This window comes from Dendrobates tinctorius, unplaced genomic scaffold, assembly GCF_039654945.1.
Source record: "Dendrobates tinctorius isolate UK_male_01 unplaced genomic scaffold, ASM3965494v1 ptg000102l, whole genome shotgun sequence".
Taxonomy (NCBI): Eukaryota; Metazoa; Chordata; class Amphibia; order Anura; family Dendrobatidae; genus Dendrobates; species Dendrobates tinctorius.
The window spans coordinates 12,548,502-12,563,093 of record NW_027361770.1 but is presented as its reverse complement, the minus strand read 5'-3'; positions in this window follow the sequence as shown (position 1 = coordinate 12,563,093).

Below are 14,592 nucleotides of genomic sequence, written 5' to 3'. Positions count from 1 at the left end.
GTCGTACAAACTTCTGAAAGTTATGGTCATAAAACTGAATGCCATGAATGAAATTATTTCTATATATATAGACACACACAGTACACCACCTAGCATGCATGTCGTAAGATACCAGTATATCAGTATATCACCGTGTCCACACCACAGGAGAAATTTGCATAGAAAGTTTCTGTATGATACATTTCCTTTAGGACAGATTTCAAAAGGATACAACATCACAGGAGTAATGCCGCGCCATAGTTTCACAACAGAAAAAAAGATTTCTCCAGCGGCTTTGCGACCACTAGGAAAACATGACAGTTTCATATTTTCCTGTTGTTAAAAGTAATCTGTCATCCCTTTTGACCTATTACTAGTCTTACCTGTTTGTATGTCATCTGTCACCCCCTGGGACGCTTTTGACCCATTACTATGGTTATACAGGTAGTAGAATGGCTAAACTAGTCTTACCTGTATACCTCAAAGCTGTGGTGTAGATGTTGGGAAATGCAGTTATAATGTTATATGTCAATAATTTCTTCCAGACTTCTATGTAATGTGCATACGACAGCCCCAGTGTCTCCTATGTAGGGTTTATACATCAGCCACATTGTCTCCTATGTAAGGTTTATAAATCAACCCCAGTGTCACTTATGTAAGGTATATACGACAGCCCCAGTGTCACCTATGTAAGGTATATGCGACAGGCATGTGTCTCCAATGTAATGTGCATACGGCAGCCTCAGTGTCACCTCTGTAATGTATATATGACAGCACCAGTGTTTCCTATGTAAGGATTATACATCAGCCACATTGTCTCCTATGTAAGATTTATAAATCAACCCCAGTGTCACTTATGTAAGGTATATGCGACAGGCTCAGTGTCTCTTATGTAAGGTATATACGGCAGCCCCAGTGTCTCCTATGTAATGTGCATACGGCAGCCTCAGTGTCACCTATGTAATGTATATACGGCAGCAACAGTGTCTCCTGTGTAAGGTTTATACATCAGCCACATTGTCTCCTATGTAAGGTTTATAAATCAACCCCAGTGTCACTTATGTAAGGTATATACGGCAGCACCAGTGTCTCCTATGTAAGGTTTATACATCAGCCACATTGTCTCCTATGTAAGGTTTATAAATCAACCCCAGTGTCACTTATGTAAGGTACAGTATATACGACAGCCCCAGTGTCACGTATGTAAGGTATATGCGACAGGCACAGTGTATCCAATGTAATGTGCATACGGCAGCCTCAGTGTCACCTTTGTAAGGTATATATGACAGCACCAGTGTCTCCTATGTAAGGTTTATACATCAACCACATTTTCTCCTATGTAAGGTTTATAAATCAAGCCCAGTGTCACTTATGTAAGGTATATACGGAAGCCCCAGTGTCACCTATGTAAGGTATATGCGACAGGCACAGTATCTCCAATGTAATGTGCATACGGCAGCCTCGGTGTCATCTCTGTAAGGTATATATGACAGCCCTAGTGTCTCCTATGTAATGTGCATACAGCAGCCCCAGTGTATCCTATGTAAGGTATATACGGCAGCCCCAGTGTCTCCTGTGCAATGTGCATAGGACAGCCACAGTGTCTCCTATGTAATGTGCATACAGCAGCCTAAATGTCACCTATGCAAGGTATATACAACAGTCACAGTGTCTCCTATGTCTCCCCCTCCCTTTTTTCTTTCATCTATCATGTGTCTTGAGAAGACCATGGTGGATGCCTTTATGCTAGTCCCAGCTGCCAAATTATACCAAACTAGCTCCCACAATCCCTCTCTCCTGACCCTGTAGTGTGGCCTATATATGTAGTAGTTCCTAAGGGGAAGCACGCAGTGTGGGGTGCAGCCCGCAAGCATCCCATAAGCAAAGCATCACAGAAGCTAAGCATCAGGAAAATGGCAGTTATACATGGCAGTTAGTCAGGGCAGGAGTCAGGTAACCCACACTTTGCTCTCTCTTTTATCCATGTGCTTTATTTCTATCCTCCTGTGTTCCTTTGCCATTCACATTCACCACCCTATCCCCCCTCCATCACGACTCATACACATCAGCCCCTCTAGACTTCCCTTTCCCATGTACAGCTCCCATGCACTCCTCACCCTCCTGAGAAACCTCAGCCCATCTTGCCCAAACACATTGCAGAAAAAAACTACTTACAATTCCAACAACTATTTGCTCTTTATCTTCCTACTCCTACTGATTTCAGGGGACATCTCCCCCAACCCTGGCCCACCATCCCCCAACCCCTACCTTACCTCATATCGAAACCATAATAATCTTATTAATATTACTTGCACTCCCTCATCTCCATCTTTTAATTGTGCCCTCTGGAATCCACGGTCTGCTTGTAACAAGCTTTCTTTCCTACACAACTACTTTCTGAACAACTCTCTTAGGCTACTTTCACACATCAGTTTTTCGCCGTCAGGTGCGATCCAGCATCGCGCCAGAGCACCGGATCCGGCAAATGTTATGTAATCAGACCAAAAACCAGATCCATCGCATCAGTTTCATTCGTTTTCCATCCGTTTTCCGCCGGATCCGGTTTGTAAAAACGCCCCTTGGGGGCTTCGAAACGGGATTGGCTGCTGAAATCTATTAATACCGTGTTCCTACAGCCCATCTTTGACAGGTTGTAGAGGAGAAACTGCATGTTGGAGAGAAGAGCAAGTGACTGGCGAAGATGGATGTTGTGATTGCAAATATTTTGAAGAATGTGGTGGATTTTACAGTGGAGGCAAACCATTTGAGGGTGATTGTTCTCGAGAAGGAGAGAGCAAGACAGCAGCGCATCAGACATCAGCAACGCCGTTTGTGGATCCACCCCATCACAGCCAAGAGAATGACGCGTGAGGTCTATTCTACACTCTGCATGGACCTTAGACGAAACCCGGAGAAATTTTTTGGATATGTTCGAATGAAAATGGAGAATTTTGATTACTTGGTGGAGCGCATTGCACACCTCATAAGAAAATCGGACACCTATTGCCGCTTCTCCGTTTCACCCGCAGAGCGTCTGATGGTGACTTTAAGGTAAGCCACATTTATTAGATATGCTCGCATCAGAGCACACTTTCACTGCAATCTTGTTGGTGGTAGTTTGTATCTCCAAGTGTTATAGCTGAGTTTCGGTATGAAATGCTATGATTTTTAACTAATTTATTGTTTTTTAATTCCCCACAGATTTCTTGCAACTGGAGAATCCCTTTCGTCACTGCATTTCCAGTACAGACTCGGGATTTCAACCATATCTGGAATAGTGAAGTACACATGCCGTGCACTGTGGGACTCCTTAGTTGAAGAGTTTTTACCAGAGCCCACAACAGAGAGGTGGATCCTTCCTGACAGCCAGGATACAGAGTGTAAAAGTTGGACCATTCACTTCAGACACCTTGGTAACAAACATCGGGGCACCTCAGGGGTGTGTTTTGTCCCCGTTACTGTTTTCTCTCTATACAAATGATTGCATCTCTTCAGCAGACTCAGTAAAAATCTTGAAATTTGCCGATGATATGACACTGATTGGTCTCATCAGGGGAAATGCTGAAGACTAGAGATGAGCGACTTTTGTTTTTTTAGGGTCGAGTTTCGTTTCGTGAAACCCGACTTTTCCAAAAGTCGGGTCGAGCAAGATCGGCCGATTATAGGGAAAAGTCGGGGTCGTCCCGAAACACGAAACCCAATGTAAGTCAATGGGGAATAAAAGTCGGCAGTGAGAGGAGGACAGGAAACACACCTACAGTGCTCATTTGAATGCCAAAAGCATCAATTCTTCTTACTTAAGCTTGTCAACCTTAATTAACTTCATAATACAAGTTACGCACTGAAAAATGGGGGTTATTTGGCTAAAGTTGTGGGGGGGTAGGGCTGGCTCCAGGTTTTCATGTGCCCTGGGCGAAAGAGCGCCCCTTTAACACATACCACAACTCATCATGCTCAGATACGGCAGAGAAATAGCGGTATAGTACAATGAAAAATACTTCACTTTTTACATCTCATGACGAGGCCCATCTATTTCTCCATACAGAATCATTGGTCCCATATAATGTTTGAAACAGTATATGATGAGCTCCACATAATGCTACAGTATATGTTGGTCCCCATGGATGAAGCTCCACTGTCTTATGGGCCCAAATAATGCTCCAAACATAATGGGCCCCATTTCTAATGCTCTAGTGTATAATGGGCCCTGTAAATGCTGCTCCAGTGTCTGATGTCCACCTTTGGAATGTTCCAGTGTATGGTGGGTCCCATCTATCATTCTACAGAGTATAGTGCTCCCCAAAAATTGCTGTCCCAACATTGAAAACAATCAAATAAGTCTCCTCGCTAGGGAATCCCTGTACTAGTCTGGACTCCTCGTCGTCCCCATCTTCCATCTCACTGCACAGTATTTCAACCTTGCAAGTGCTGTGATCCTGAGCAAGCAGGGGGGGCCCACTCGTTGGCGACGGCACTGGCACAGGGCCCCTGATAGTACGGTGGTGTGTCTGATGGCGGGTGGGCCGAACCTGCACTTTCATCTGCAGCTTCCTCTTTGTCACCGTGTAAGATGGAACTGTATATGGGAAGGGTAACCTGAGTTTCATCAGGGTCAGATTCAGGCCGTGTAGCGTGCGAGGGGAATGTAGTGGTCTGGGTCAATGTACCAGCAGATTCATCGAGCAGTGGCTGGGCATCAGTGCACTTGTGTCGCCCCCAGGAGTACGGTCGCCACAGTGGCATTACCTTCCTCCTAGGGAGTGTGATGTCATGCTTGGGAGCAACGAAGGATCTCTCTAGCAGGTTAACTGATTGGGCGGCGTTATTCCCACGAGTCATGACCCTCTAAACAGCGTTCATGAAGGCAAAGTGTTTGTTTTACGTGGGCAGTATGGTTGCAAAGCTGAGCCTTAAAGGAATGTCCAGAAGGGCACCACCAGGAGTTGAGCCTACGGTTAAATTCGACTGCACCTGGGAAACCTCAACCATGACAGCTACAGAACAGATGCACACATTGCAAGCTTAATTCCGTTAACGAACGAGACTCCGTCATGCCCCGCGGTCCGAGTCCAGCTTACTAGAGGGACACGTGAGGCTCTGGCACATGAGATTGGCCAATAACTGGTGTGTCATGCCCTTACATGTCCGTGGCTGCATGTGCGCTACACTGAAAAGGCCAGCGTTTGTCGCTTACAGGTGCAGATAACCCGCTGAACAACGTTAGTGATGGGGATCACTGGTTACAATTATTACCCGCGAACAATGATTTCCCAGTAAGTGCAGGTCAACCGCAGTTCTGGAATTAGGCCTAACCGTCATTCCTGAAAAAATGAAAAACTTACGTGTGCAAACCACAGGTGCTGTAGCTTGCTTAACAGCTCGCCAGCCGTTCTCACGTCCAGTATGGATTACACGTGATTGCACAAAGGTGAGAAAGGGTACCGTATCCCCGGATAACATGTATGGATAGCGTACACATTCAAAATATATGTCTATACATCAGGAGGCAGGCTCAGACGGTGTTAGGCCCAGTATGGCTTGCACGTGATTGCACAAAGGTGAGAAATGGTACCGTATCCCCGGATAACATGTATGGATAGCGTACACATTCAAAATATATGTCTATACATCAGGAAGCAGGCTCAGACGTTGTTAGACCCAGTATGGCTTGCACGTGATTGCACAAAGGTGAGAAAGGGTACCGTATCCCCGGATAACATGTATGGATAGCGTACACATTCAAAATATATGTCTATACATCAGGAGGCAGGCTCAGACGGTGTCAGGCACAGTATGGATTTGACGGCCCAGACTACACAGCGGAGGAGCAGGGAGAGGTAAAGATTGCAAATGCTGGGGCCCTGCCCAAGCAAGGTGGGCCCACTCGTGGGCGTCGGTACTGGCACTGGGCCCCTCATAGTACGGCGGTGTGTCTGACGGCGGGTGTGCACCACCACCGTCAGAGACACTTGATTGCACTATGAGGGACCCTGTGCCAGTGCCCGCGCCCAAGAGTCGGCCTACCCACCTGTCCAGGGCAAAGGCACTCGCACGGTGTCGTGCGCTAGGTGGTGACCCCGGCCATGGGGGGGGCAGCACAGTTAGGGAGTTTTAGAAAGTGGCATATGTTGATGTTGGACATTCAGCTGATGCAAAAGGCGAAATAGGTCAAGTCCCAGGAAGAGGTGGACCAAAGCAAGCCATTTTTCTGTCACCCTATGTGTCATCAGGGGAAGGTGGGACAAAATCCTTGGAAACCCATGCATGGTTCATTTTAATGAAGGTTAGATCATCCACATTTTGGGTTGACAGACGGGTCCTTTTTTCTGTCAGGATTGATCCAGCTGCACTGAAGACTCTTTCCAATAGCACACTTGCAGCTGGGCAAGCGAGCTCCTGTAAGGAATATTGTGCCAATTCAGGCCAGGTGTCCAGTTTAGCGGCCCAATAGTCATAGGGGAATGACCTGTGTGGGAGAACATCGATATGGGAGGAAAAGTAGTTTGTAACCATAGTTGACAACTGCTGTCTCCTGTCACTTTCCATCGATGCAGTATTACCAGTTGTGTGAGCGGTACTTGAAAAATCAGTCCACAACATTGTCATGAAACCCCTGTCTCCAACGCCACTTCCGCTGTGTGCACCACGAACACCTCTGCCAAGCTGCCCCCGGCCCGTACGGCTCGTGTGAGAACCATCACCGCTGCTGTGTGCTGGGAATGCCTCAAGCAACCGATTTACCAGAGTTGCTTGTTTATTAGCCAATATTAGGTCAAGGTTCTCCTGTGGCATGATGTTTTGTAATTTGCCTTTATAGCATGGATCCAGGATGCTGGCCAACCAGTAGTCGTCATCGTTCATCATTTTGGCAATGCGGGGGTCCCTTTTTAGGATCTGCAAGGCATAATCTGACATGTGGGCCAATGTTCCCGGTGTCAATGATGCACTGCGAGTGCTGGTTGGAGGAGCACTTTCTGGCAAATCCACATCCCTCCAGTCACGCACAAACCCTGTACCAGACCTTGCCACGCCAACATTTTCACTTGCCCCATGAGATGCATCCTCCTCCCCTAAGTAATCATCCCCATCATCATCCTCCTCCTCTTCTTCTTCCACCTCGTCCAGGAGAGGTCCCTGAGCAGACAATGGCTGAATGTCATCAAGGATTCCCTCCTCCTCTTCCTCCTCATCAACATTGGCTGCAGAAGCCTGCTCCTTAAGGTGCGTCAAAGTTTGCATGAGCAGACGCATAAGTGGGATGCTCATGCTTAGGATGGCGTCGTCTGCGCTTACCAGCCGTGTGCATTCCTCAAAACACTGAAGGACTTTACAGAGGTCTTTCAGCTTCGACCACTGCACACCTGTCAACTCCATGTCTGCTCTCAAAGTGCCTGGCCGTGTATCCTCCCACAAATGCATTATGGCCTGCCTCTGCTCGCACAGCCGCTCCACCATGTGCAGGGTGGAGTTCCACCTTGTTGCAATGTCGATAATGAGGCGGTGGTTGGGAAGGTGGAGCAATCGCTGCAGCTTCTGCATACGAACGGAGTGTCTTCGTACCTTCTGGAGCAGGGCTGTTAACTCCGGATAATTTTTGAGGAAGCACTGCACCACCAGGTTCAAGGTGTGAGCCAAGCAAGGTATGTGGCTGAGTTTTGAAAGGGCTATGGCTGCCACAAAATTACGGCCGTTATCACTAACTACCTTGCCTGCCTCAAGATGTACACTGCCCAGCCATGACTCAGTTTGTCGCTTCAAGTACTCGGCCAGCACCTCGGCGGTGTGTCTGTCGCCCAAACACATCATCTGCAACACAGCCTGCTGACGCTTTCCACTAGCTGCTCGATAGGGGGACACCTCGTGTGCAACAGTGGCAGCTGCAGATGGAGTGCTCGTACAACTGCGCTCTGTGGACGAGCTTTCGCTTCTGGAGGAGGAGGAGGAGGAGGAGGAGGGTCGAACGCCTACAGCCAACTGTTTCCTATACCGTGGGCTAGGCAGCACTGTCCCACCACCGCTGTCCCCTGTGGACCCTGCATCCACCACATTAACCCAGTGCGCAGTGATGGACACGTAACGGCCCTGGCCATGCCGACTGGACCATGCATCAGTTGTGAGGTGCACCTTTCCGCTCACTGACTGATTGAGTGAATGGACAATGCGGTCTTTCACATGATGGTGGAGGGCTGTGATGGCTTTGCGAGAGAAGAAGTGGCGACTGGGTAGGTCATAGCGTGGTACTGCATAGGCCATGAGTTCGCGGAAAGCTGCGCTTTCCACCAACCGAAAGGGCATCATCTCAAACGAGATTATTTTGGCATTGTGGGCGTTCAAACCCAGTGTACGTGGATGAGAGACTGAGTACTTTCTTGACCTACTCATAGTGTCTGGGAGGGTGAGCTGGACTTGAGAGCTGCATATGGTGGAAGTAGCAGTGGACAGGGCGGACTGAGAGAGGGTTGATGATGGTGATGGAGTTGGTGTTCTTTCTGATGGCCTAGAATCAGTCTTTCGTTGATATAACAGTGGGATTCCCTGACTGCTGTGGCCTTGCAACAGCACCTCAACATTTGCTGCTGTGCTAACCGGTGGGCTTACAGTGGGGGAAACAATGTAGCGTTGCTGACTACCTTCGTTGTGATCAGTTGCACATGTGGCACTTGAGGTTTGGTGTTGTGTCCACGCTTGCAAGTGCATGGTGTTTAAATGTCTAAGCATGCAACTGGTATTCAAATTTTTCAGATTTTTCCCTCGGCTAAAGGTCTTTGCGCACTTCTTACAGATAACCTTGGCCTGATCATGAGGATTTTGTTCAAAAAAGTGCCACACTGCACTCTTCCTACTTTGGCAGACATTTTGCGGCCTAGCACGCTGTGATCTTTTGACCCTCTGGACAAGCTGTCCTGCAACTCTTTTGATTTTTGGAACCTGTCTTTGGAGTGCTCCGGGCCTGCCAGATAACAGCTGTTGCGATGTCGATGTCTGCTGTGGATGCTCCTCATCTGAGCTATTGGAAGCAGCACCCTCTTCCCCCAATGGATGCCAATCTGGGTCAACAACTGGGTCATCCATCACCTCCTCTTCAATGTCATGTGCACCTTCCTCTGTGTCACCGTGTATGGTGGTATAGTGTGCGGGAAGGGGCACCTGAGTCTCATCAGGGTCAGAATCTGGCTCTGTACACTGCGAGGACAATGTAGTGCTCTGAGTGAATGTACCAGCAGAATCATCCATCAGCGGCTGTGCATCAGTGCACTCCATGTCAGATTCATCTTGGCCTGGGTAATTCACCATTTGACTTGATAATCCAGGCATGGTATGTGAAAACAGCTCCATGGAGTAATCAGTAGTATGGCCTGCGTCATCCTTCAATCTTGGTTGGGGTGAAGGACACAAGGAAAGGTGTGGTTCATGAACATGAGCCTCCAATGACGACTCAGTGCTTTTACTTTTTACAACTGAAGAAGAGGAGGCGATAGAGCTGGAGGCTGAGTCAGCAATGTAAGACAAAACTTTTTCCTGATGCTCTGGCTTTAAAGGCGGTTTGCCAACTCCTAGAAAACTAAGCCTTCAATGCCTTATGGAGCCAGACGATGACGCAGGCTCAACACCTCCTGCATTCGGTCCTATTTTGCTCTTGCCACTACCATCAGATCCACCACCAACACCATCATTACCAGCTGCCAACCCCTGCCCAATTCCACGGCCTCTTCCACCAGCCTTCCTCATTTTTGGTAGAAATGTAGACAAAATCCAACAAACTATATAGTAATGTAAAACAAGGTACAAGGTGTCTATAGGACAGGGGAGATTTTGAATTTCTGCTCACACTAGTGGACACTGGACACTTTTGGATTGTGTGAGGCCCACTGAATATCTGAGCGCTATGTCACAGGCTCGATGGCACAGCTGTGACCAAAGTGACTAGAGGATAAGTGAGATTTTGAATTTCTGCTAACACTAGTGGACACTGGACACTTTTGGATTGTGTGAGGCCCACTGAATATCTGAGCGCTATGTCACAGGCTCGATGGCACAGCTGTGACCAAAGTGACTAGAGGATAAGTGAGATTTTGAATTTCTGCAGACACTTGTGGACACTGGACACTTTTGGATTGTGTGAGGCCCACTGAATATCTGAGCGCTATGTCACAGGCTCGATGGCACAGCTGTGACCAAAGTGACTAGAGGATAAGTGAGATTTTGAATTTCTGCTCACACTAGTGGACACTGGACACTTTTGGATTGTGTGAGGCCCACTGAATATCTGAGCGCTATGTAACAGGCTCGATGGCACAGCTGTGACCAAAGTGACTAGAGGATAAGTGAGATTTTGAATTTCTGCAGACACTTGTGGACACTGGACACTTTTGGATTGCGTGAGGCCCACTGAATGTCTGAGCGCTATGTCACAGGCTCGATGGCACAGCTGTGACCAAAGTGACTAGAGGATAAGTGAGATTTTGAATTTCTGCTCACACTAGTGGACACTGGACACTTTTGGATTGTGTGAGGACCACTGAATATCTGAGCACTATGTCACAGGCTCGATGGCACAGCTGTGACCAAAGTGACTAGAGGATAAGTGAGATTTTGAATTTCTGCAGACACTTGTGGACACTGGACACTTTTGGATTGTGTGAAGCCCACTGAATATCTGAGCGCTATGTCACAGGCTCGATGGCACAGCTGTGACCAAAGTGAATAGAGGATAAGTGAGATTTTGAATTTCTGCAGACACTTGTGGACACTGGACACTTTTGGATTGTGTGAGGCCCACTGAATATCTGAGCGCTATGTCACAGGCTCGATGGCACAGCTGTGACCAAAGTGACTAGAGGATAAGTGAGATTTTGAATTTCTGCAGACACTTGTGGACACTGGACACTTTTGGATTGTGTGAGGCCCACTGAATATCTGAGCGCTATGTCACAGGCTCGATGGCACAGCTGTGACCAAAGTGACTAGAGGATAAGTGAGATTTTGAATTTCTGCTCACACTAGTGGACACTGGACACTTTTGGATTGTGTGAGGCCCACTGAATATCTGAGCGCTATGTCACAGGCTCGATGGCACAGCTGTGACCAAAGTGACTAGAGGATAAGTGAGATTTTGAATTTCTGCAGACACTTGTGGACACTGGACACTTTTGAATTGTGTGAGGCCCACTGAATATATGAGCGCTATGTCACAGGCTCGATGGCACAGCTGTGACCAAAGTGACTAGAGTATAAGTGAGATTTTGAATTTCTGCAGACACTTGTGGACACTGGACACTTTTGGATTGTGTGAGGCCCACTGAATATCTGAGCGCTATGTCACAGGCTCGATGGCACAGCTGTGACCAAAGTGACTAGAGGATAAGTGAGATTTTGAATTTCTGCTCACACTAGTGGACACTGGACACTTTTGGATTGTGTGAGGCCCACTGAATATCTGAGCGCTATGTCACAGGCTCGATGGCACACCTGTGACCAAAGTGACTAGAAGATAAGTGAGATTTTGAATTTCTGCAGACACTTGTGGACACTGTACACTTTTGGATTGTGTGAGGCCCACTGAATATCTGAGCGCTATGTCACAGGCTCGATGGCACAGCTGTGACCAAAGTGACTAGAGGATAAGTGAGATTTTGAATTTCTGCAGACACTTGTGGACACTGGACACTTTTTGATTGTGTGAGGCCCACTGAATATCTGAGCGCTATGTCACAGGCTCGATGTCACAGCTGTGACCAAAGTGACTAGAGGATAAGTGAGATTTTGAATTTCTGCAGACACTTGTGGACACTGGACACTTTTGGATTGTGTGAGGCCCACTGAATATCTGAGCGCTATGTCACAGGCTCGATGGCACAGCTGTGACCAAAGTGACTAGAGGATAAGTGAGATTTTGAATTTCTGCAGACACTTGTGGACACTGGACACTTTTGGATTGTGTGAGGCCCACTGAATATCTAAGCGCTATGTCACAGGCTCGATGGCATAGCTGTGACCAAAGTGACTAGAGGATAAGTGAGATTTTGAATTTGTGGACACTGGACACTTTTGGATTGTGTGAGGCCCACTGAATATCTGAGCGCTATGTCACAGGCTCGATGGCACAGCTGTGACCAAAGTGACTAGAGGATAAGTGAGATTTTCAATTTCTGCAGACACTTGTGGACACTGGACACTTTTGGATTGTGTGAGGCCCACTGAATATCTGAGCACTATGTCACAGGCTCGATGGCACAGCTGTGACCAAAGTGACTAGAGGATAAGTGAGATTTTGAATTTCTGCAGACACTTGTGGACACTGGACACTTTTGGATTGTGTGAGGCCCACTGAATATCTGAGCGCTATGTCACAGGCTCGATGGCACAGCTGTGACCAAAGTGACTAGAGGATAAGTGAGATTTTGAATTTCTGCTCACACTAGTGGACACTGGACACTTTTGGATTGTGTGAGGCCCACTGAATATCTGAGCGCTATGTCACAGGCTCGATGGCACAGCTGTGACCAAAGTGACTAGAGGATAAGTGAGATTTTGAATTTCTGCAGACACTTGTGGACACTGGACACTTTTGGATTGTGTGAGGCCCACTGAATATCTGAGCGCTATGTCACAGGCTCGATGGCACAGCTGTGACCAAAGTGACTAGAGGATAAGTGAGATTTTGAATTTCTGCAGACACTTGTGGACACTGGACACTTTTGGATTGTGTGAGGCCCACTGAATATCTGAGCGCTATGTCACAGGCTCGATGGCACAGCTGTGACCAAAGTGACTAGAGGATAAGTGAGATTTTGAATTTCTGCAGACACTTGTGGACACTGGACACTTTTGGATTGTGTGAGGCCCACTGAATATCTGAGCGCTATGTCACAGGCTCGATGGCACAGCTGTGACCAAAGTGACTAGAGGATAAGTGAGATTTTGAATTTCTGCTCACACTAGTGGACACTGGACACATTTGGATTGTGTGAGGCCCACTGAATATCTGAGCGCTATGTCACAGGCTCGATGGCACAGCTGTGACCAAAGTGACTAGAGGATAAGTGAGATTTTGAATTTCTGCAGACACTTGTGGACACTGGACACTTTTGGATTGTGTGAGGCCCACTGAATATCTGAGCGCTATGTCACAGGCTCGATGGCACAGCTGTGACCAAAGTGACTAGAGGATAAGTGAGATTTTGAATTTCTGCAGACCCTTGTGGACACTGGACACTTTTGGATTGTGTGAGGCCCACTGAATATCTGAGCGCTATGTCACAGGCTCGATGGCACAGCTGTGACCAAAGTGACTAGAGGATAAGTGAGATTTTGAATTTCTGCAGACACTTGTGGACACTGTACACTTTTGGATTGTGTGAGGCCCACTGAATATCTGAGCGCTATGTCACAGGCTCGATGGCACAGCTGTGACCAAAGTGACTAGAGGATAAGTGAGATTTTGAATTTCTGCAGACACTTGTGGACACTGTACACTTTTGGATTGTGTGAGGCCCACTGAATATCTGAGCGCTATGTCACAGGCTCGATGGCACAGCTGTGACCAAAGTGACTAGAGGATAAGTGAGATTTTGAATTTCTGCTCACACTAGTGGACACTGGACACTTTTGGATTGTGTGAGGCCCAATGAATATCTGAGCGCTATGTCACAGGCTCGATGGCACAGCTGTGACCAAAGTGACTAGAGGATAAGTGAGATTTTGAATTTCTGCAGACACTTGTGGACACTGTACACTTTTGGATTGTGTGAGGCCCACTGAATATCTGAGCGCTATGTCACAGGCTCGATGGCACAGCTGTGACCAAAGTGACTAGAGGATAAGTGAGATTTTGAATTTCTGCAGACACTTGTGGACACTGGACACTTTTGGATTGTGTGAGGCCCACTGAATATCTGAGCGCTATGTCACAGGCTCGATGGCACAGCTGTGACCAAAGTGACTAGAGGATAAGTGAGATTTTGAATTTCTGCAGACACTTGTGGACACTGGACACTTTTGGATTGTGTGAGGCCCACTGAATATCTGAGCGCTATGTCTCAGGCTTGATGGCACAGCTGTGACCAAAGTGACTAGAGGATAAGTGAGATTTTGAATTTCTGCAGAGACTTGTGGACACTGGATACTTTTGGATTGTGTGAGGCCCACTGAATATCTGAGCGCTATGTCACAGGCTCGATGGCACAGCTGTGACCAAAGTGACTAGAGGATAAGTGAGATTTTGAATTTCTGCAGACTCTTGTGGACACTGTACACTTTTGGATTGTGTGAGGCCCACTGAATATCTGAGCGCTATGTCACAGGCTCGATGGCACAGTTGTGACCAAAGAGACTAGAGGATAAGTGAAATTTTGAATTTCTGCAGACACTTGTGGACACTGGACACTTTTGGATTGTGTGAGGCCCACTGTATATCTGAGCGCTATGTCACAGGCTCGATGGCACAGCTGTGACCAAAGTGACTAGAGGATAAGTGAGATTTTGAATTTCTGCAGACACTTGTGGACACTGGACACTTTTGGATTGTGTGAGGCCCACTGAATATCTGAGCGCTATGTCACAGGCTCGACGGCACAGCTGTGACCAAAGTGACTAGAGGATAAGTGAGATTTT